General features: G+C 26.4%; 1 long non-coding RNA gene across 6 annotated transcripts; it reads right to left on the minus strand.

The window, feature by feature from the left end:
• Positions 1-7,724: 7,724 nt before the first annotated feature.
• Positions 7,725-21,337, minus strand: LOC101496303 (uncharacterized). 6 transcript variants are annotated; one of them, XR_003470653.2, is made up of 4 exons: positions 20,421-21,035; positions 18,980-19,130; positions 18,195-18,298; positions 7,725-9,148 (listed from the first exon to the last, which is right to left on the minus strand). It is a non-coding gene; the product is annotated as an uncharacterized lncRNA (long non-coding RNA). The 6 variants fall into 6 exon arrangements; XR_003470650.2 differs by lacking the exon at positions 7,725-9,148 and adding an exon at positions 13,979-14,238; XR_003470649.2 differs by lacking the exon at positions 7,725-9,148 and adding an exon at positions 14,248-14,538.
• Positions 21,338-24,803: the final 3,466 nt, after the last annotated feature.

The following is a 24,803-nucleotide window of genomic DNA, read 5'->3' on the forward strand; positions in this document are numbered from 1 at the left end:
ATTTATTATAGACTAGACTGTATACTACTATCATTTGATAAGGTGTATCCATCGAGAATGAGAGCTACCTTGTACTTGAAGGCAAGTCCAAGTGGACCCAATTTTGCGTGCAGCGTGTTTTTATTCCAAACAAACACAACCGAGTACGATTATTTATACTTATAAAAAACTATTTTATAGGAAAATATACCATTTCACTTTTTATTAAGTATTATACTAATTTATTATATTTAAAAAAAAACAACATTTACTATTATTAATAGGGTAAATATATTTTTAATTATTACAAAATCATTATATTTTAGGTTTAGTTTTTAAATAAAGTTATTCATTTTTAGTCTTTATTTTGATTTTATAAGAATTAAAAATATTAATTTGAAAAAACAATCAAAATATAGACTAAAAGTGAAATAAAAAAATTAAAGACTAAAAAAATTAATATTTTATTTATTTATAAAAACTAAAAATTATATTTTAAAATTTATAAGAATTAAAAATTTATTTAAACGTTTTAAATAATAACAAATTTAAGAAATTTTAAATATTATTTCATATACATTTTTGATAAATATTATTTAATTATTATAATTTTCAAATGATATTAAAAAAATATGTTAAAAAATAACTCATTTAACTATTAATTTAAACACTAATTATATTCGTATACATTGAATTGACACATCTATAGTAAAAATCCTCCCAAATTAATATCACATGTTTTTGTCATGTTTTCAATGTGAAATTTCGGTTGTTTTTTTGTTTTATACATGAACATACCTATATAAGCCAACCCTCTTCTCCTCTTCCTCTTAGGATCAATTAATCAATACTCACAAAAACAAACGTAATCTACATCCAAGTCATACATACAAAAACAACACAACACAAACTTGGTAAGTTACCTTAGCCAAATAAACCAAACCTTCTCTTTTGAATTTTAGTTTTCAACACCTCTTTGAAATCTTTAGAAATTATAAGGTTAATTTATTTATCTTTTGACCGAATTTCAAATTAGAAACTTCATACTTTAAAAAAAAATTATAGCATTGTGTTCAAATTTCAAATTATGATAGTACACTTGGTAGACAAATTTGCAAAACACTACTTCAAGCTGGAGAATCGCCACAAGTATAACACTCAACCTAATGAAAACTCATCGTCTTCTTCATCGCCACTTCATGCTTTTCACTCTCATGTTTCCAAACAAATTTCTCAATTAGCATTGGAATTGAAACATGAGTCAAAAACAGTGTCCTTATCATGGTTTCAAAGATGTTTTGGCCTCTTGCCAATCATCAACAAAGCTTTTGCAAAACTTGTTATGGACATTGATTATCCAATGAGTCAATGGAAAGTGGATTCCATTGAAGGGTATCTCAACTATACTATGAATTTGTTAGAGCTTTTGAATTCCATTTCTTCTTCTCTTTCTCATCTTTGCCTAAGGCTTTCTCTAGCTCATGGTTTGAATTTAACTTTGGTGGAGAAGGAGAAATCACATTATTTAGCTAAAAAGTATTTGAAATCAATTCAACCATTAGGGTGTTTTATCACCAACTTTAGTAAACATTTTCACACACAAGATCATAAAGCACGTCTTTTGTATGGTAAAGAGTGGATCTTTCATGAGGGTGTTATGGAAATCAAAGTATTGGATTTTGGGTAATGTGGAGTTTTCTTACCTTGTGTATATGGTGATATTAAGCCATACATGGAACTAAGAAAAATTGTTGGTGAGTTTGAAAGCTCTCTAGTTGCAACACTTGATATCAAAATCAGTGAAAAGTTAGTGAAGAAAAAGTCGAGCTTTCGCGAGATCAAATAAATAAATGACGGTGTTGCTGAAGTTGTTGTTGCTGAAGAAGTAAGAATTGATGCAGCTAAAGAATTGCAGAGAAAGTTGTGTGAGTTAGAGAAGCTATTTGATGATATAAGCAAGGAGTGGATCATTTGTTTGATGGTGTAATGATGCATAGAAATGAATTAATTGATGGTTTTAGACTCAAGAAATAGCATCAATAAAAACCAATTGTTTGATTCTTTATGTAAATATTAATAGTTTGTAGTTTTTTTTTTTTTAATGTATCTTAAATTTTATAATTCTCAAGTCACGTTAATAGTAAATTCAGTGATTCATTTGCTCACACTACTAAAAACAACAGAGGCAGAAATATAATCAAAGGCGAAGCAGTAGTAGAAACGAAAGCTACAATTAGAAAACTATTTTTTATTGGTCGGATAAAATTGGAGTATAACGATAGGTATAAATATTAGGAATAATACTTATACTTTATTGATTTTCCATGAGAATGGTATATAATTGTTGTGTAAGTGTCATTAGTGATTCTCATGCGACCATAGTAAGTAGTCCTTCAACTTTAAGTCACTATTATCCCTTCATGAGGAGTTATAGGGTTTAAGACCATTAAACATTGTCTCTAAATAGACAATCATAAGGTGGTTATTGGACCTGCAATAATCATGTAGACGAGTATGAATGATGTAGATATGATTCATTCCTCTTACATAATAGGAGTTATATCGTGTACCTATCGATTGAGTGAGACCGTAGAAATACATGATCATGCTAGAATGAACTAATATGTAATAATATTTCCGAGTCTACTTTGGATTGATGAATAAATAATTAGACTTTGTAAGTATGAAACACATTGTGACTTGCGCTCAATTAAACATTTAAATAAAGAGACAATTATTATACGATAAATAGTTGTCACATTAAAGTTTAAATCGTATCACCAATTTTTTGAGATCTGGATAGTTATGATGCATTGTTTGATATCAATAATTGATTATAATATTTTATATTATTTAAACTATATGTAACATTTAAAATGATTACCATTTAAGTGAGAACCTATAAAGGTCATGCATAAAATACTAAAAGTGGAACAAATAATTAAAATAAATAAGATTTGATTTAATTAGATGTTAATAATATTAAATATGATTTAATATAATAATATATTTATAATTTATTTAATTGAGTATGATTTGATTAAATAAACGAGGATTAAAAAATTAATTGAGTTAAATATAATTTAATTTAATTAATAGTTTATGCTTAATTAAAAAAAATTAATTATATATAATTATTTATGACTTATTTCGTAGAATCGAGGAGGAAAATCCCCGTTAGATAAAAAAAAATCATGTCGTAGAAGATAAATAACACTCACAATGAACTCTAGAGAAAAAAAAAGGACTAAGAAAAGAAAAAAAGTATTATTTTCAGTCAATAATAACTTTTTTGTGTCTTGTTATAGTTAATAACTGTTGTTACAATTATCTCGATTTTTATGCAAAAATCAGATATAAATATTGTCTTGTTGAGAATTAAAATTCAACCTAAATCCTATTAGTTCTATAACTATGTTTTTTTATATTAATAAGCTTTATGACTATTCAATATAATAACAATATTAAATAACACGACATTCTTAATATATATAAAAATAAAAATAAAACATATTCAATCATTGCAACATGAAACAAATAAATTATTATACTTTCATCAATTACTTTACTGCTTGAAAAATGTATTTCATTTGTTTTATATTAAATATCGTTTAAGATTTATATATATATATATAAAAATAGAAGTCATGTTATCAAATTACTTATCTCAACTATTGGTGGTTTTTTTTTTACTGTTATCAATTCAAGTTATAATAATATTTTAGAAGTTGTTGATATAATAAATGTTGAAGGGTAGTATAGGAAAAATAATAATTAAAGTTGCATTGAAAATTATAAATGACATTTCATTTTGAGACAATTCTTTTTATGCTAAAATAACACTCATTTTCAGAAGGAGTGAGTACGAAGTAGCTGAATCTTTTCTTTTATTACAAATGTCATTACAAAAAGAGGAGAAGACAAAAGTGAAAATAGTTTTTAAGGAATAGATATATGGTGTGTTTGTTTCAAACTTTTTTATGAAAAAATCTATTTTTTCAAGTAAAAAATCATTGTATAGAGTTTGGAGGGTGTTTGCTTTATATTTTTTATTTTTTGGCTAAAAATGACAAGCTAAAAGCATTTGCTTATCGCGATAGATGAGAGAGAAAAAACGAAACACAATTGAAAAATATTAACGAATAAAATGATACAATTACCCTTACCTTATTTTGAAAATCCCAAATTGCCCTCCGTTAGTTTTTAATAAGTTTTTTATCTATCAGTTTAATTAATTCATTAATTGTGTTTTTTCCTTCAGCAGTGGCCATTTTTTTTTCTCTTTTCACGACTGTAAGACCCATAGTTTTAAATTCTAATTTATGTATTTTGGTGTGTTTTTATGTTGAACTCTAAGGCTTTTTAGCCAAGTTATTAATATTTTGTGAGTTTAATGCCAAAAATATCTTTTTTGGAGCCCCGATTAAATTTATTCGTCGAGGAACAATTTTATTGATTTACGATTAATCTTTTGTCGAAAAGAAAATTTTCTAAGATGCAGCGTTTTTCAGAAAAATTCATTTGCCAATTGAATTGCAGCGAGAGAATATATTTTTCAGAAAAAGTGGTTTGAGAAGTGATGGATATTTTGATAATTTTTTTAAATATCTAGATATTTTGAGATATTTTATATATATATATATATATATATATGAAAGAAAAGGGAAGGAAAAGAAAAAGAGAGAAAAGGAAATAGAAAGGAAGGAAAAGGAAGAAAAGGAAAACTGAAAGAAAACACAACATTTTCCTCCTTCTCGCGATTCTTCTTCTTCACCTCTGTTAGCGTAAAACCCAATTCACCCAAACTCAAAACTCCATTTGTCTTCTAGATCTAAGCTTCGTTTCGAGAAGTGGTAGAAGGGAAAGTTGTTCACCTCCACGCTACGGTGCTAGTGAACCAACTTTGGAAGCGACGATGCGAGCGGGAATTTTACCGAAATTAATCGTGGTGTTGTAATCGCTCGTTAAAGCTATCGTTAAGGTAAGGGCTCCTTTCAAAATTTTAGTTTACATTTAGGACCTTATATGTCAGATTGTGGAAAATAAATTTGTTGGGTTTGAAGTGTAGATTTGGGGAAAATGAATTTCATTTATTTATGTGTGTTGTTGAGGAAATGAAATTTGCATGTGTTTGAGTTGTGGTTTGTGAAAATTAGTTTGGCATGAGTTATGTTTGAGTTTTGTGGAAATTTGTGGTGATTGATGATTGAACTTGGTGTGGATTTTGTGGTTTTGAATTGATCGAATTTAATGTAAATTGTGGATTGATAGGTGTGGTGGAAAATAAATGTTCGAGTATGCTCTGTGTGGAATTTGAAAATCACTAGTGTTAAATGAGTATTAAAAATGAGGAATCTTTTAATATCTGCATTTACTTAATGATTGTCGTGGAAAGGGTCAGAGTATGCTCATGCATTTCATAATACATGGCGATTGGATGGGCCATGGTGATAGTCGTGACTGGATGGGCCATGTGATTTGTTGGTTCATCTTATCCTTGCGAGGATTGTTGCGCCGTGTAAGGTCCGCGATAGACTGCACATTTTTGTAAATCGTGCTGACCCATGATAGGTGGCCCCTCGGTAAATAGTACTTCTGGCCTGTGATAGGCGGTACATTTACGATTTACATTTTTAGTAAATCGTACTTACCCGTGATAGGTGGCACCTCGGTAATTTAGTACTTTGGCCTATGATGAGCGGTACAATTATGATTTACGCCCCTTCGAGGAGGGTTTGGTTTGGAATTCCGAGTCATTGCATTTTTGGCATATACGCATTGCATTAGGGTACTTGGCACACGAGTCATGTTTGATTTAATGTTATGATTGCGTGTATAAACTCAAGTTGTTGTTGTGATTATGCCATAATTGCTAAGTTTGATTGTTTGTGTGGAAGTGTTGATGGATTGCGAAACCTCTTTAAATGCTGATTTTTGCTATTTTGTACTGTTTTCTGATGTGTATTCGAATACAAGAGGCTTGTAGTCGAATACAGATGTTCTAATTTAGCTACTGACTTATGAAACAGTTGTGTAGTCGAATACACTGAGCTTGTAGTCGAATACAAGCATCCTGTTTTTGCTACTGATTTCTGAAACAACGCTGTTTTCGAATACAAAGATGTTGTATTCGAATACGACAGTGCAATTTTGTTTTAAACTTCATTTTTCAACTTTGATTATGCATGTTTAACATATGGAAACCCTTTCAAGGTGCATGCTAAGTTGAAAGGTCATTTTATGCATTTGAAATTTAAATGTTATGTGTTATTTGTTAATTTCGGTTGGTGACCCTTTACAACTATTGTGGAAATCTGGGCTTTGCCCTCAGATGAGAACCAGGATCTTTCCACTGGTTAGTACCCTGTAGATGGGAAGGTAGGTTGAACACACCTGACTTCCCACTGGTCAGGAGGATCTTGCAGTGCCCGTAGAGATAACCCGAGTTGTATAGTTTTTTGTAGTATGATCAGATTAGACGGTTGCATAGAGACTAGAGGTCTCTCTTTTGTGGATGTATTTACTGTATTTTGGAAGACTGTACCTATACCAATATTTAAAAATGACTAAAAAATAACCTCTAAATTATTTAAAACAAAATCATTTTTATTTAAGTTCAAACAAACGCACTCATAATTCTCTATGATATAAAAAGTACTACGTTCTTCGTGACATTTAAATTTTAAACTAAAAAATATAATGTTAAATATAATGTTCACGTAGAATGATGAAAGAATTTCTTTAAAACACATAAATTAATTGCAAATGGTTACAAATAATATTATAGTTCGGATGTTTCATTAGAAATGGATAAGTGTTTTGCAGGTAGTGTCAGTAAATCGTTTACCAAAAATTAAAAACCCCTTTTGCGGTTTTTGCTCCTTAATCTTTTATCAAAATAAAAAAGGAGTTTTAGTTTTGTTACTTGATGGAAATTGAAACTAATTATTTTTCTTCTATGGCTTTTATTATGGTTATAACTTGGATTTTATTTTATAATCACTTGTAACTTTTTATTTTTTTGGGATAATCGCTTATAACTTATCATAACACACTTAAAAATTTAAAATTTATTTTTAAACCGCTTAAAACTTTAGGGTTCTTTTTTTTTGGACAGAATATACTTAATGTTCTTATATGTGTATTAGTGGATACAAAAACTAGAAAGGTAGCTACATGGACAATATTAACATTTTATTAATTTAGACTTTATTTTGATTGATTATAATAAAAAATAAAATTTTAAGTGGTGGTATTAGCTAGAGGAGTAATAAGGTAATTTGGCGGTTTACAGATGTTGGAGTGAGAACGTAGGAATTCAACTTCTGTGTTTAACAAAAATTAACAACTAATTATTAGTATTGATATGTCAACAAAAAAAAATTGTTAATTTTTGCATGTGAAACATTTGGATTAACTATGAAAACAAATAAGATTTTGAATCATATTGTTATCTAATGTATTTTTTAGTAAAATAAAATATGGCAAGTATTGTCATAATCATGAGATGTATGTCTATGGTTTCATATCAAATCTTGATCAATAAAAATTAAGTACTGAATTCCCATATGAAAAAATAATACACTTTCACATTTATTTATGAATATTATGAAAATGAATGATTTTATTCAAATCAATCAATATATTCTTTGTCAAACATCATAAGATTGTTGAAATAAATTTTAAAGGAAAATTATAATGTCTCATTAAGAATGACTTTTATTAAATGTCAAAGCAAATGGTTTGCCGATATTTTACATTGTTCAAATTTGCTCAAGACAAACAAGGAGTTTTCATAGCATCCTTAAAAAAATCAAAATATCAATCTTCAGAAAGATCATAAGTTCTGATAGTTCATAATGTTCCCACTAATGGATAAAAATGAAGTATAGTGTAACGTACACTGACATACACTTTCAAATTGCTAAGAAAGTCTTAAAGTACGTAACTATACACATTCTCTCTCATACACATAAACAAAAGCAGTTTATAACATTCTAAAGTCGATAAAGTTCAAATGATTGTCTTGCATTAGGGAACGTGTCAAATAGTCATTTATTTCTTATAACAGAAAATTGAAGTCCTCACACTATTATAATTATAAGAGACTTTAGAACAATGAAGATTAAGAGTTTGCATTGAATCGTAATTCACTTTTCTAAGTGTTCATTCATCAAATAACTCTTTAATTTCTAAACAGTCACAAGTTCCTTATTAGATTCTAGGATCAACCTTCATTGAGTGGGTCTCATGCAAATAAGTCTCATCATGTCAAATAAAACAAAACATACAATTGTAAACATTATTGACCTTCTTTAAAGAGTACAGAAAGATTAAATGATTGTAATTTGTTTCAAGTATATTAAGTTTCAAAAAATAGTATTGTAAGTCTATTAAAGCTAAGAGAATACATGTTGTATAGTCCAAGTGACTAAGAAGTTAAATGTGTATCAGTTTACGATGTTGTAAAGCATCATAGTGAAAATCTTACAAATGTGAAGACGGAAGTAGCTCACGTTGGATGAACAAGAATACTTCTTTTGTGTTACTATCTATATCCCTTATCTTAACTTTAATAATTAATTCTCAATATTACACACACTTAGCACTTAATACTTTAGTAGGTTCTGAACCTCATAAAGCTTTACCTACTAACTATTATACATCATCCAAGTTTATCCTGAGAACATTTTATCTTTAGTACAAATTTTTAAAAGAGTCACAATTCAAACCCAATTTCTTATAACTATTATTTCCACTTCAATGTTGTCCTTCTTGAGGTCTCTCCCTATCTCAAGCATCATATGTTCCTATCTATCGCGCCACCTCTTCTACTTCAATGTGTTTTTATGCCCTAGTTCTGATTTTGTTCGTTGTTCTCATCTTTAGAACGATGAGGGCTTCACTAAAAGTTCTCAATCCTTTGTCGAAAGTCATCACAAAAATGTTCCCATTTGGCTCGACCACGACAATGTAGCATTGTTAAATCGTGTGAAATAACTATTCAATGACTTGGTAGTCCTAGAGTTGAACATCTAATAGGTCTGCTACCAAGAACAAGTTTTCGAAGTTTGCAGCAAACTGAGCTAAAAACTAAATTGTCAAATCTTCAAAACTTGTTATTGATAATGGAGGCAACCCAAAAATTCACGTGTGTCATATAAGATAACTGTATCATATAAGATAATTCACGTGTGTCAAAAATTCATGTGTGTCATATAAGATAATGGTGCACATGATCAAAGACAAAATAAGATAACTGTATCATATAGTCTCTCAATCTAGTGTTTGATGAAATAACAAGATATGATAAGTTGATTCAGAAGTTTATCACATATTGTCTCTCTAATCAAAATATAAATATAAATTAAAAAAAATGATATTGATATTAAATTAGAATTAAAATATCAATAATTAATCTTTAAAAATATGTATGATTTTATCACAAGGTAATTTTTTTTTAATATATGTAATCTTTAAATGTAAAAAACTAGTTGATCAAGAATATTTAAAAATAAATTTTTTATTAAAAAATACAAAATATCAATTTAATTTTTAAACATTAAATCTAATTTTATTATTAGAAGTCTTGTGCTATCAACTAAACTTGTTAAATTATTGTAAAAAAAAAAAAACTAAACCTATTAAATGAGTCCTTTTTAAGTATATAAATCAATAAGAAAATACGATAATTTTATTTTTAATTGCTGATTTTACTCTTTCATATTGTCTCTTTTAAGAGAAAGAAGATTAACTCAAAAATTGTATTCAAATTTTAAGTAATTGATCGTACTGTATTATTTTTTATAAAATCATACATTAATTATTGTAATCTATTTTTTTTATATAAATTATTATAATCTATTAGATTATTAAATTGATATTAATTTATATTTTAAAATAAAAATAACTGTAATTTAATTCCAAATCTTCTTTCAAAGAAAAAACATCCTAAAATACATTTACTATTTTTTTTACACGATTGACATACTTTTTATATGATATGGGACTATTCAACTAATTGTATTATTCAACTATTATAATCTTTCAACAAAGTGAAATAAATTTAGCAGTAATTAATATTGTACTATATGTATCAACAATAAATAAATCTTTCAAATTATCTTTTTTTTTTTAGAAAAATTTTAAAATTAAATCTTTTCTTTTTTTACAAAAATTTTAAGATTTGCAATAATTATCTGATTTATATATATATCCATTAATTTATTATTGTAATGTGTTAAATTGATATCAATATACCTTTTAAAATATAAGTAATTGTGTAATTTAATTTAAATAAATCTTTCAAAAAAAAATTTAATTCTTAATATATGTGGTTTGATTTTTTTTTTAGGCCGAACAATCGATAATATTAATAGATGTAGTAAGTCATTTGAGAAGAACAAAAAAGTGTTTTAGAGAACATAAATTCAAAAAATTAATATCAATTTAGCATTAATTAATATTATATATCACAAACAAATAAATCTATTAAATTATTTTGATATAAAGTATGTTATATTAAAAGAAAAATTTTACAAGGACTAAATTTTTATAAGAATTCTAATCTTTAATAACTTTTTTTTATTCAACCTTCAATAACATAAGTATTCATTATTAAATATTTTAAAATTATAAAAATTATATTCAAAAAATTATATATATAATTATCGAAAATAATTTTTATGAAGAGTTTTTCAAAATAACTTCTAATTTTAATTATTATTTTGAAATAAAAAAAGATATGACAAAAAAATGAAATACTTAAAATAATATTTTATAATAAACTATTTTAAACTAATTTTTCATTTAACGTTTTAATTTTAAAATTATTTTTTCTTAAATTATATATAAAAAAATAAAATAAAATACTGTATAAATCGCTTTTAAAAACCTATAACAAACGGATCCAAATAACGCTTCTTTCTTTCCGGTTCTTGATTATAACATGTCATTTGTACAAAGGTAATTCATCATGAGATCACCTAGTATCTTTCTTTTTGAACTCTTTTGTTTTAGATATTTAAAAAATAATTTTGTATTTTTAAATTTTATGAAAATTTATTTAAATATAGTGTATATAATTTCAAACACATCTTTTACCTATTAAAAAAAGTAATATTAACAATAAGTAACTTAAATTTTCACCGTTAAAGATTTTAACATGATACATATCATACTTTTTTGAAACACTATTTCTCAAAATTAATTTTTATGAAGAATTTATCAAAATAGTTTATCATTTTAACAATTTTTTAAATTTTTTATCATCCAAACAAAGTTATGGCAAATAGATGATATATATATATATATATATATATCTTGAATTTCTGCTAGTTTGTTATAATTATCACTTAAAATGAAAAGATTTTGATAATTAACAATATATTTGAAATAAATAAAAATTAATTAATAAAAATATATTATTTTATTAACAGTCATATTCGTGGAATATAAAATCTATTTGGTTTAAATTACTAAGGTTGGCAGTGTAATTACTTTTCAAAATTGATAATCGATTGAAAATAACAATTTTTTGTTTTTTTAATATTTTAACATGACATGTTAAATTAATTTAGAAGATTATCATATATTTGTATCTGTAATAAAAAAAGTTGTCTTTAATGTGAGTTGTTGGAACCAAGTTGGTTTTACCTTTAGAGTTTTGATGTTAACAAAAATATTTTATGACAACAATATACTTGACTTCAAATAGTATGAAAGAAGATTGATGTTTTTAAAAAAAATCTAAAATAAGATTTGATTCAAATTTATAATTGAAAAAAAAAATCTAAAATAAGATTTAATTTAAAATTATAATTGATGAAAATCTAAAATAAGATTTGATTCAAAATTATAATTGAAGAAAATCATTGACCAAATTGAAAAGAAAATATATTCAAGATTTAAAGAATATTTGATTAACATTTGAAGAAGATTTTATTTGAAGAATTTACAAATTCGATCTACACAAAAAAGGAATAGAATCAATATGAAAAATTTAAATACTCAATCTACACAAAATAGGAACATAATCAATCTGAATAATTTACAAACTCAATCTAAACAAGATACAATTCAGACTTAAACAAAGACTAAATTGAAGTCCAAATTTTCACTATAAATAGACACTCAAAGTTGAAGGAGAAAAACATCGAAAAACATAAAAGAGTAACTCAAGCTCAAAGTTCTTAATTCTTTTTACAGTTCAAAGAGAGAAACACTTGTTCAAGTTATAAATATTTTCTGAGTGTTCTTTTTTTAGAGTGTGATAGTTATTATTATTATTATCAACTTTGTTAGAAGCAACTATTCAAGTTCCAACCTTTTGTATCCAACCCGATAGTGGTTTAGTCCTTCTTCAATCGAGGGTTGTCAGGTTGTTAGTAGAAGATTTGACTTGTATGATCAAGGTGGTTAGTTCCTCAAAAGTCTATGGTTGTTAGACTGTTTGGGAATGCTGACTTGGAGAGTCAGATGTTTGGTAATTCAAGGTCTTTGGATTAGTGGATTAAAGTCTTTTGAATGAGGGGACTGGATGTAGCCAAATTAGTGGTGAACAAAGATAAATCTACATGTCAAATTATTTATGTTTGCTATCTCTGAATCCAATTGCTTCTATTCCAAGTAAGTCACCAAAACCAAACTAATTTTTTATTTATTTATGAATTATTAAAAAATTATCAACTTTGACAAACACAATTCAACCATCTTATCGTATTTGCACCTTCATGGGTTAGGTTAGAAACAAATAGAATAGGATAAAAATAATTCAATTTTACACTTTAAAATATAATTTAAAATATAAAAATTTAAATTTGAAAAAATTATAAATATAAAATAAATATAAATAAAAAAGAATTTGATATTAAATCAAAAATAAAATATCAATAATTAATCTTTAAAAATATATATGATTTTATAAACTAAAAAACTAGTTGGTCAAGATTATTTAAAAATAAATTTTTTATATAGAAAATGAAAAATATGAATTTAATTTTTAAATATTAAATGTAATTCTATTATTAGAAGTCTTGACCTATCAACTAACCTTATTAAATTATTGTAAAAAAAAAACTAAACTTATTAAATAATAGTGAAGTCCTTTTTGAAGTATATAAATCAATAAGAAGATTAGCTAAAAATTGTATTTAAATTTTAAGTAATTGATCGTACATGATTATCTTTTACAAAATCGTACATTAATTATTGTAATATATTTTTTATATAAATTATTGTAATCTATTAAATTATTAAATTGACATCAATTTATTTTTTATAATAAAAATAACTATAATTTAATTTCAAATATTCTTTCAAAAAAAAATCATAAAATACATATACTATTTTTTTTACATGATTGACACTCTTTTGATATGATATGGGATTACTCAACTAATTATATTCTTTCAACAAACTGATATATTTAGCATTAATTAATAGTGTACTATATATATTAACAATAAATAAATCTTTCGAATTATCTATTTTTTAAAAATATTTTAAATTAAATCTTTTCTTTTGTTATGGAAATCTTTTAAGATTTGTTACAATTATCTTATTTTTATACAAGAGATCATATATTCATTTGTTGAGGGTTTATCTTCAAACTAGATTATAGTAATTCTATAATTTTATTTTTTTAGTCCGACTTTTTTTTTTCCAAAAGCTATCTTTTAGTAAATCTTTTTTATCGAATCTTGTTGCAAATTTAAACTCAAACTAAAATTTAGTAGTTTTATAATTCTATCTTTATTGTGCTATTAGGTATTACGACTACTCTATATAATTACAACATTAAATAACATTGTATTCTCAAACATGAAACAAAGCAGTTATTATATCTCCAAGATGAAAATAGAAGTCAATGACTTCACTAGTGAAGAATATGAAGTGGCCGAAGCTCTTCTTTTAATGCAAACGTCATTCCAAAAGGAGAAGACTATGAAAATAGTTTTAAATGACAAAAAGATATTTGAAGAAACATATAGTAACGAAGTTTGTTCATCAAAAACCAATTCTCATGTTGCTATGAAAGATGAATACTGCCCTCCAGATATAAGAATCGGATTATCTACATATAATGCATCGTGCGGCTATAGTAGAAAAACCATAAGCCCTCAATACAAAAGAATTAAATTATCTAAATCTGTTGCATTGTGTAACTATAGTAAGGAATCCATACACCCTTCAGATAAAGCAATTGGATCCTCTACCGTTATTGCATCATATGGTGATAGCAGGGTATCTGTACACCCTCTAGATAACAACAACAATGTTATTATGGAAAATAATTTTCACTCTCCAGATATAGGAATTGGATCTTTTGCAGCATTAAGAAATTGTATTAGAAGATCCATACACCTTCCAAATAACAACAATATTATTATGGAAAATGAATACCACCGTCCAGATATACCGATAATTCAGGGATCTATACACCTTCAAGATAACTACAATGTTGCTACGGAAAATGAATATCACCCTCCAAATATACCGTCAATTCAAGGCCTATCAATTGATAATATTATTAGATGTAGTGTGCCTTTTGAGAAGAGCCTTCAAAAAAGTGATTTGGAGAAGAGTCAGAATAGATTGTTTTTGAGCAAAAAACATGTGGAAACATATTTTTTGCCTTTGTTGAGGGAAGGTGAAGACATTAAAAAAGGAATAGATGTCATTGTCTATGATATGCAAGGTACTATGTTCTCCATGACATTCAAGATTTGGGCTCAAAAATATTATGTTCTCATGAGAGGATGGAATAATTTCTTTGAAGTACACAAATTGCAAGTAGCAGATTGTGCCACGGTGTGGATGTTTCGTCATTTTGAAACGGGTAATTTGTGTTTTGCGATCAGTGTGAGAAGATCCCTCACCAAAAATGAAAAACTTCTTTAGATGTCTCTCCTGTTTATTTGTAGTCTTTTATCAACAAAAAATAGATTTGTTGTGTTGTTACTTGACGCAACTTGATAGAAATTGAAACTTATTCTTTTATTTTTAGTTTTATTTTGCTTATAATTTGTACGTAATCGCTTGTAACTTGTCAAAACACGCGTTTATCAATTTCAAATTTATTTTTAAATTACAAAAAAAAAACTTTGATGTTCTTTTACGAATGTTTATGGTTACAAAAATTAAAAACATGCATCGACATTTTGACATTTTATTTTTTTAGACTTTATTTTAATGGTTATACCCATGAATTAAATAATCTATTCAAAATAAAGTGAAAATATAATTTATTAGAATCACAAGAACAATGGTATGCATCAAGAGATAACAAGTGTTGTACATTAGTTTTTATATATACATATATATATATATATAAAGCCATTAATTTATTATTGTAATGTGTTAAATTGATATCAATTTAGCTTTTAAAATTTAAGTAACTGTAATTTAATTTAAAAGACTCTTTTTAAACAAATTTAATTAGATTATAACCCGCACGTTAGGCAGATGTAATTTGTAAAATATTTTATAAATATAATTTTTTTTAAAGTTTGAATTTATTTTATTTATAATTTGTGCTTAATCGCTTGTAACTTGTCAAAACACTCGTTTATAAATTTCAAAATTATTTTTGAATTACAAAAAACTTTGATGTTCTTTTACGAGTGTTTATAGTTACAAAAATTAATAACATGCATCGCCAGTTTGACATTTTATTCTTTTAGACTTTATTTTGATTGAATTAAACAATCTATTCAAAATAAAGTGAAAATATAATATATTAGAATCACAAGAAAAATGGTATGCATCAACAGATAAAAAATATTGAACATTAATTTATAACAAGTGTTGTACATTAGTTTTTATATATACATATATATATATATATAAAGCCATTAATTTATTATTGTAATGTGTTAAATTGATATCAATTTAGCCTTTAAAATATAAGTAACTGTAATTTAATTTAAAAGACCTTTTTTAAACAAATTTAAATAGAATATAACCGCACATTGAGCTGGTGTAATTTGTAAAATATTTTTAAAGTATAATTTTTTTTTTTTTTAAGTTTGAAGATAATATTTATAGTGTATAAATGTATCAATCTAATCGGAAAAAAAATATTTTAAATTTATAAGTTTTTTAATTTATAAGAATAATGGTTGTATAATAAAAGAATAAATAAAATAAAAACAATTAAAAAGTTTATAATAAAATGAGTGACTTTCACTCTAAAAAATATGATAAAAAAAAGATAAGTTAGTGTTTGTATACTTATAAAACATATTTAAATAAAATGAATAATTTTTACTATAAAAATATTATTAAAATAAGATGAGTGATTGTTTGTATACTTTTTATTTAAACATTCCATCATTATAGAATATTTTCTTCCTATAAAAAATACAATATATATTTTGCAATCATTGATTTGAGCTATATTTATAAGCATTGATTTTTATATGATCGTTATTTTTATTTTTGTTTTACTATTTTATCTTGAGTACTATTTATTCTTTTTTTTTTTTTTGACTAATTAAATGAACTATTATTTCTTATATTTTATATTTTATGTCTTATTTTCACCTAAACTTTCGATAACTAATTCTTGATTAAAGGTGTTATGTCATGTATTTCTTACAAAAATATTTTGATTTAATTATTCTTTTTGGAGACCGTATATAATGAATAAACTAAAAGTATTAATTTTTACGACAAAAACACGAAATATTATTGGAAATTACAAGGAATCACTACTTGATTTTGATTATTTTTTTCATTAATTAAAATTATGCTCTAATTTATGCTTTATCAAATCTATAAGTTTAATATTTTGAAATGAGTGTTTTTATTTTAATGAACAATTTATATAGACAAATACTTTACTTTCAAAAAACTTAATGTACAATTTAACATTTAAAAAAAAAAAATTTGTTGGTTTTTTTTTTTTGCAAATATTTGATAGTTTAAATTTATGTTTTAATATTTTTTTATTTATTTTAATTTAAGCTTCATTAAATTGTTTGTGCATAATTTTGATTATGAATTTTTCATGTGATTATTATGTTTTTATATATTTTGTGGTAATTTATGGTTGTTACATTTTAATTAATAAAATATTCTGATAAATTTATATGCAATGAATTAAAAAAATAATTAACAATTAAATAAAATTTGTAATGGAGTCATATTATTATTATTATTTTTAAATATAGAGATATAGTTAAAGAATTATTAAAATGTAGAATAAAAAATAAAAAATAAATTAATTTTAGAGATATCGCATCATACTATTGGGTGATGTGACAAAAACATAATAAAAGGCAGAATCAGAATAAGAAACCAAGGCAGAAACAATCGAAGGAAGAAATTGACTAATTACATGCAGATTTTTCTTCGACTAAAAATCCGCAGAAAATTATTCAAGCGGAATTATATCACCTAAAACCATGGTAGATAATTATTTGCTTATGATTTTAAATCTGTAGGTAATTTACCTGCGTATATTTTCGGGGGAAAGTAAATATATTCGCAGCAAAATTTTGGTGGGAAATTACAACTTCAAAGGTATTTCCTGAGGCTATTTTCGCATAAACATTTCTTGCGAAAATTTCGGCACATAATTCTGTAGGTAATTCTATAGGAAAATTTGAGTGAATTTTTTATCCACACCTAATTCCACAGAAAAGTCTGCACAATTATTAAATTTGTAGATAAATCCAAAAGTTCTTGTAAAAATAGATTTTCCATATTACAATAATAAATAATGAATTTATGTTAATTAATTCAATACGCATTTCTATAATAAAAAATAGTCTCTAAAGACAAATTCATGAATACAACATATATTACTTTTCTTAGAATGAAAATTTTATTTACACATAAATTAAGTTGAACAATTACTAGAAAAGATTTTTGTGAATGTTATCTAGGATATCATTCTCATAAAATAAAATAAAAAACTCCAACAATGTTTGCTTGCTGCAAAAGATCTCCTTTGAATGAAGTCTAGACTTTCTTGGTCAACATATTAATGTAAGATGTTAACTATTCCTCAAATTCTTTGTTTGCATGGTCTTGAAAAACAAACTTGGGGACTTATTTCAAAGATTAATTTATGAAGACAAACCATGCATTTCAAAACAGACTAATATGGGATCAGGTAAATAATGCTTCTGATTTTTAATTAAAAACCAACAACCATAATCATTAAAATGCTCACAAATTCATTAATTAGTTTCTTAGAGTATACTTACCTGATCATGGAAATTGAGCCACATTTCAAAGGAGTCTTTTATTGTTGTTGAGGATGACATGTCAATCTACTTTTGTTTCTTTCAAAGAAGCAGAATAGTAAAACCTGAAAAGATTTAAAGCACGGTCTGATACTCAATAATAATAAAAAATAACAAGGTTCATGTATGATGTAGCTACTTTACATATATTTTCAAAGAATAGTAACAAAGAATTGGGACTAAATTGGGATATCATTTTTATATATGGCAATAACAATTGAAATTTCAAATCAAACATGCTTTTGTCCAAACAAAGTGATCATTTGCTACAAAAGCTTCAACTAATTGTATAAGTACAATCTGGTATGAGACAGAATGTATTTTGAACAATACAACATTTTAATGATAGCGTTTCTGGGAAGAAACACTCAACCAGAATTTACATGCAACACAATACAATTGTCAACAGAATTATTACAAAGGAAGTAAGGCAATAACTGGTTCCTTCGTCAAGAATTTGAGACTTTGGTCTCTCCCACCCAATAACCACCTTTCTAATTTTCTGCATAACTCCCTAATTCTGGTTTTTCCTTATTGATTCCTAGTAGAAACCGAATAAAACTGCCACAAATAACTGCTTACAAATAACATAAACTGTCATGGACAGTTATGGCTGGACATTTACAGTCTTTCCTCTTATAACAATTCTTAACAGGAGATCTAACGGTAGACAGATCTAACAGCATCATATTGAAAAAAGACATGGCAGTATCTATGTATACAAATGGTGTTACAAGAGTTTTCACCTTGAAATAAAAGACACGGTCAGCAAGTAAAGTAGTTGCTGATGGGAAAGCATGGGAAGATGATTCATTGTAGCTCTAGGCACAGCAACTTCTTTAGCTACGCCAAGCCATTGTGGAGTCCCAAAGTTAGCCCCTTCCCCACAGTTAAAACCTTTATTTCACCATATTGTAACCATAAGAATTATTTATATTGAAGATTGAAGAGAGATAAACCTCACAGGACAGTATAACTCAAAATAAAAATGATGAACTTCTAAGAAACAAAGGGAAAATAATAGGCTTTTCTATTATCAACATATCATGATTACGATTAAAAACAATCATAATTTGGTCCGAATGGCTTGTCCTGAAAACATGTAACATCTGTCAAACAGATCTATAAAGCAAATAATTTCTCCATGTACCATATGTCAAACAGATTTATATATAGCACAAATTATAGAAAGGCATATTATCACTCCATCATTTACAAAGTAAAAACCTTAACACCAGTATTCTGCAAAATATTAGGAATGCACATAAACTGCAAAACAATCACCGTGGCTGAATCCTACATGATACGCTCTTGCAAAACAATACCAATAATCAAAAATATATCTACAGATCCCATGGAAAACAGATTAATAGAACTTAACATTAAGATAAAAGACAAATCCATATAGATGCGAATCATAATTTTATCTTTGCAATTCATAGAGCCTTTGCATGTGGAGGCACCGAACTTGAGTCCAGAATCAGATGAAGCCTCTCAAATGAAAAACCTAAATTAGTAAATCCAATCAGATAGAGTATGAACTCTAAACTCAAGCAATGGTAATTTTTAATCGCAAGTGGTTTTGGTGTTTGGAAGCAGCAAACAAAGGTAGAAATTTTCCTTCTTTGATCAAAAGCAATTATGAAATTAGCCTTTTAAGCTAGCTTATGTTTTTCTTAGTTTTCATCATTGTTTCACAAATATCAAGCTTTGAAGCACTATTTTCTAACTCTAACCTCTTGAACACTTCCCACCTCTTCTTTATTTGTCGGGACAGAACCTCTTAAAGCACTTTTACAACACTTATAGGAAAGAATTCATGCAAGATTCAAATAATTCAACAGTAGCCTATACAAAAGAACTTATCATATATGCTCAAGATTAATTTATTTTCAAATTAGCTTGAGAAAATAAGTTAAAAACATACTCTCAACTCAGTTGTTATTATGAAATCATTCAAACCTAAAATGCCATAAAATGCACATTTATAAGCCAACTTAAGATACTAACAAATCTGATCTAGATCACATGCATTTTCTATGAGAAACAATGAGATTAAAAATATATTAGAAACATAGATAACAACATAACAAGGTAACTTAAAAAAAGAAATCAGTAAGCATTCATTATTATAATATCTAATCTGAATAACCTAGTAATTTGAAAACAATTGATCGATCTACAAACCTCTTTTAGCCATGAATAGACTTCCAAGCACCCCGAAACCGTGTAAAGTTTTAGTGGACTGAAATTTAGGTCAAAGTAAAAGTGAAAGCGATAACCCTCACTAGTTCTGGAGCCGCTGAAGAAGAAAGGAAAACGCATAAATGACGATAAACTAATATATTAATTTCAACGAAGATGATGATTGTTAGGGGAAATCAAAACCCTAAATCACAGATCACGCTTGCTCTTCTCACTATCACTGAAGGTGGAGCTGTAGACGGAGGCAAAAATGGAACGCAGATGGAGATTAAAGTAACGAAAAGGGAAAATGGCCGCGCGAAAGAGAATCGCGATGACGAAGAATGGCAAAAAAAATGGAGAAACGAGATAACGAAGAATGGAAAAAGTGAAGAAATCGCACAAATCTTATTGGAGGCGCTAGGGTTTCGAATTTCGATGAAAATGAACACCGTGAGTGAGAGAACAACGATCCGAACCGAGAGCTTGAGAGCGAAAGTGAGAACTGCATGCGAGGAACTGTGAAGGTCGATCAGTGAATTAATTTATTATAAAAATATATTTCAGACTATCAAATTAAATCGACGATTGAATAACATGTGAATGAGTGTTAAGTATTTTAAAATCAGAACCTACCAGAACTAGATAATATCAGAATCAGAAGCAACAAAAAATAAGATTCATTATTTTAAAATTAGAAGCAATCAGAACCAGATGCAATCATAATGTAATGAGAATCATAGGCAGGCAAGAATGTGATTATAAATATACTATTTTGACTTAATTTTTTTATTATTGTTTTTAATTGACAGTACAAAATTGGGGTACATGTACATTTAAAAATTAATATGTTTTGTTATTATCAAATTAAGTTAAATAACATGTGAAACTAACAAACCTCAAGAAAATGTGATGTTTGCTACTAATATGTGCACGTAAATCCGCAGCAATCGAAACTTTTACCTGCCGTATCATCTCCAAAGACTGCAGGAAACATCCTATGTTAATATAATCTGCAGGAGAATCCTAATATATTACCTGCAGAAATATTTTGCAGACAGACAAATTTTAATGTCACTTTAGTATTGTTAAAAGATACATTCAATAATTATACTATTTTACTTGTGTTTCTTAGAAGTATAGGAAAATGGAAAATCTCAAGTGTGAACAATGATCATTACACAACATTTTAATTTTAAGTGCAATTAGACATATTACTAAGATATTTCATAATTTATAGATTTTTAAGAAAATAAAAACTATTTTGGATTTGTCTTTCATATGAAAATCACTTTTTTAAATAAATAAATAAATTATAAAAAATAATTTTTTAAGAAGTTATTCAAAAAATTAGTTTTTAGATTACTTTTTGGATTTTTATTTTTTGAAAAAGTTGTAATAAGTAGATGCAGACTTTAAAAAATTATTATTTTGTTTAAAAAAAAAAATTATAACAAACGCATAAGATGGAATCATGTAAGAAGTACTACGAAGTGACCCAAACTTGACCAAACGAAACCTTTACTTTAGGCCTCAAGGTTGTTCCTAATAACTGATACCAAAAACCACTAAAATACTATCTATATTATTCATTTCTTGCTTATTATACTTCTCAAATAAGGTTGTTGATTAGGTTTAAAAGACTTCATTTAGATTTCACTTCAAACAAAGATATTCAATGAGTCACCCTTGTATTTCAACTATCAATAGGGGTGGTCCTAACGACTATTTTACAGTTGTTGCATGTGAGATTTGAACTATGTTTCTTAAAATTACAAAATTAAATTCTTACCATTAAATTGACATTTCCAATGTGAGATCATGCATCGCTTTAGGAGGGTATTCTATTAACTCTTTGATCTTTATTATACAACTTAAAATCATGCAAATGGTGGTTTGTGTGATTAATTAATTGATACCGGAAAAAAAATTATATGGTCAAGTGCATCAAATTTATTCTCTTATTAAAATGATTGTAAATGCTGAAAGATTTTGAGTGTGAAAAGGAATACATTATAAAGATTATTGTAGTAGCTGCAAAGTTATTAGTAGTGAAAGGCATCCTCTTGCTACTAATTGTTGCAATCTGAGATAATACCCTCCTTGTGATTGTTGAACAACCAATTCAACATACAACTTTCACCAATATATATATATATATATAAGAACAAAAACATGATATCAAGTTCTCATTCTCAAATCAACTAGGATATTTTATGTTATTTCTTGTTGCAGAGAGACTGAATTTACTTCTAATATATTGTTTATATGCAGACTGGTTTAAAGAAAGAAGAAATTGTATTTGACTGCTATATTCAACAAATTGCAATACGATTTGATAATTATCTGTGCAATTTATAATTATTTCTAATGCAAAATAAAAAAGAAACTCTTAACTTTTGTAAAGTCTATTTGGTTAAACAAATAGTAGGTTAGACTCGAGTCCAACGTTTTACTTTTAAAAGTAAGTCACACTCAAAATTTGCAAAGTCTAATTTAACCGACCTATATCGATTCCTATATGACTAGGTATAACACCCAATGTTATAGTCTAGAATATAATACAAGAAAAACGATAATACCTGATAGTTTGATCAAGTGCCGAAATCAACAACTTACAACTTAAATAATAAGCTTAATTGTACTAGTTCAAAATATAAAATTCTAAAATTCATACTAAGGCTCTGATTGGTGAAAGTAAGCTATAAGTTAGCTGATAACTGAAAAACTAGCTAATAGCTGAAATATTAATTGATTAAAATAAAAGTGTTTGGTAAATTTAACTTTTGTAGTTGTAAAATGATATAAAACTACACAATTATTATCTTTTAAATAAAAAAAAGTACATAGTTATTTTAAATATATTTATTAAAAGGATAAAAAAAATTAAAAATAAAATATAGTAATGCATGTTTTTGTCAACTTTGTGTTATCTGACAGAGATTCTTACGATGTATGTAAGTCAATTTTTTTGGTAAGTAATGAAAGAATGAATGTGTTATGTAGAAGTAGTACTACCACTTTGAGAAAAAAAAAACAATAACATGGAGAAGAAAATACTAGAGAGTGAGAGAGTGAATTAGTGGTTAAGTTAGTTGGACGATTACATTTTACATATAAATAAAAATAAATTAATGAGGTTATAAATGGAATAAAATATAAATAGTTATAAGCTCTAACGCTACTTGAAATAGTGTCTCCAAATAAACTATAAGCTGGTAAGAAAAACTTGTTTACCAAACACATCCCATTTAATCCAACAAACGTATAAGCTAGTTTAATAATTTATAAGCTAGCTTATTGACATTATCAAACAATGCTTAAGTCTATTAAGGACTTCACAAGGTACATCGAAAATAAACATCAAGCTTTTTCAACATATTTTCCTTTACTTTTATCTGACAGTTCATATGTAACGCATAAGCATTAAACAGGGAGATTTCATCTCAGTGACTCCTTTAAGACTATAGTTAGAATTCAAGAACCATAAATCAATCCTAAAGTTCCATCTAATAGCACCATTAGTTCATGCATGTTTCATACTTATACTTATACATATTAGTTCATGCATGTTTCATACTTATACTTAAAATTTAATGTCCATTGAGTCTTAGAACACCCTACTAAATCATGAATCAAGAGTAAGACCTCAAGTTCAATGAGCCTTGCTTCTAATCCTTAAGTCTTCTAGTAGTCTTAACTCCCTTATTTAGCTCTTCTTCTTCTTATATAGGTTTGGGAGGTTTGCGAAACCTCTTCAATGACTTCATCAACTGAGTCAAAGCTTATTCATAAGTCGTTCTTTTCTCCATTTAATTTTACTCATCTTCTATATTTCCTTTTTTTTTTTTCCTCTCCACAAAATGATTTTTCTAAACTGAATTTTGACATTTTCAATTCCTTTATTCTTTTATATTTTTGTTTCAACTATATATAATAGATAATTGGATATAGACAAGTATAACCTCTTCAATGACTTCATCAACTGGATCCAAGCTTTATGCTTAGGTAATTTCTTTCTCCATTTAATTTTGCTCATCTTCTACTTTTCCTCTCCACAAAATGATCTAGTTTATCAATTTATTCAAAATGAAACCTAGTGAAGCCATCCATATTTAAAAAACATAAGGTTAGCTTCATAACAGAAAACTAACTATCTTAAGGAAACAAAACAAACTACTAACTACCTCAGCACATTCAGAGTTTACAATCTTAACCCTTCTCCGATAATTAAAAAAAAAAAAAAAAAAAAAAAAAAAAAAAAAAAGGAATTAAAACCCTTCTCCGATAATTAAAAAAAAAAAAAAACTACCCCTCTCCCGAAAATAAAAAAAAAAAAAAAAAAAAAAAAAAAAAAAACTAGTGAATTACATGAGCCATCAACAT

This window comes from Cicer arietinum, chromosome 5 (genome assembly GCF_000331145.2).
Source record: "Cicer arietinum cultivar CDC Frontier isolate Library 1 chromosome 5, Cicar.CDCFrontier_v2.0, whole genome shotgun sequence".
Lineage (NCBI taxonomy): Eukaryota > Viridiplantae > Streptophyta > Magnoliopsida > Fabales > Fabaceae > Cicer > Cicer arietinum.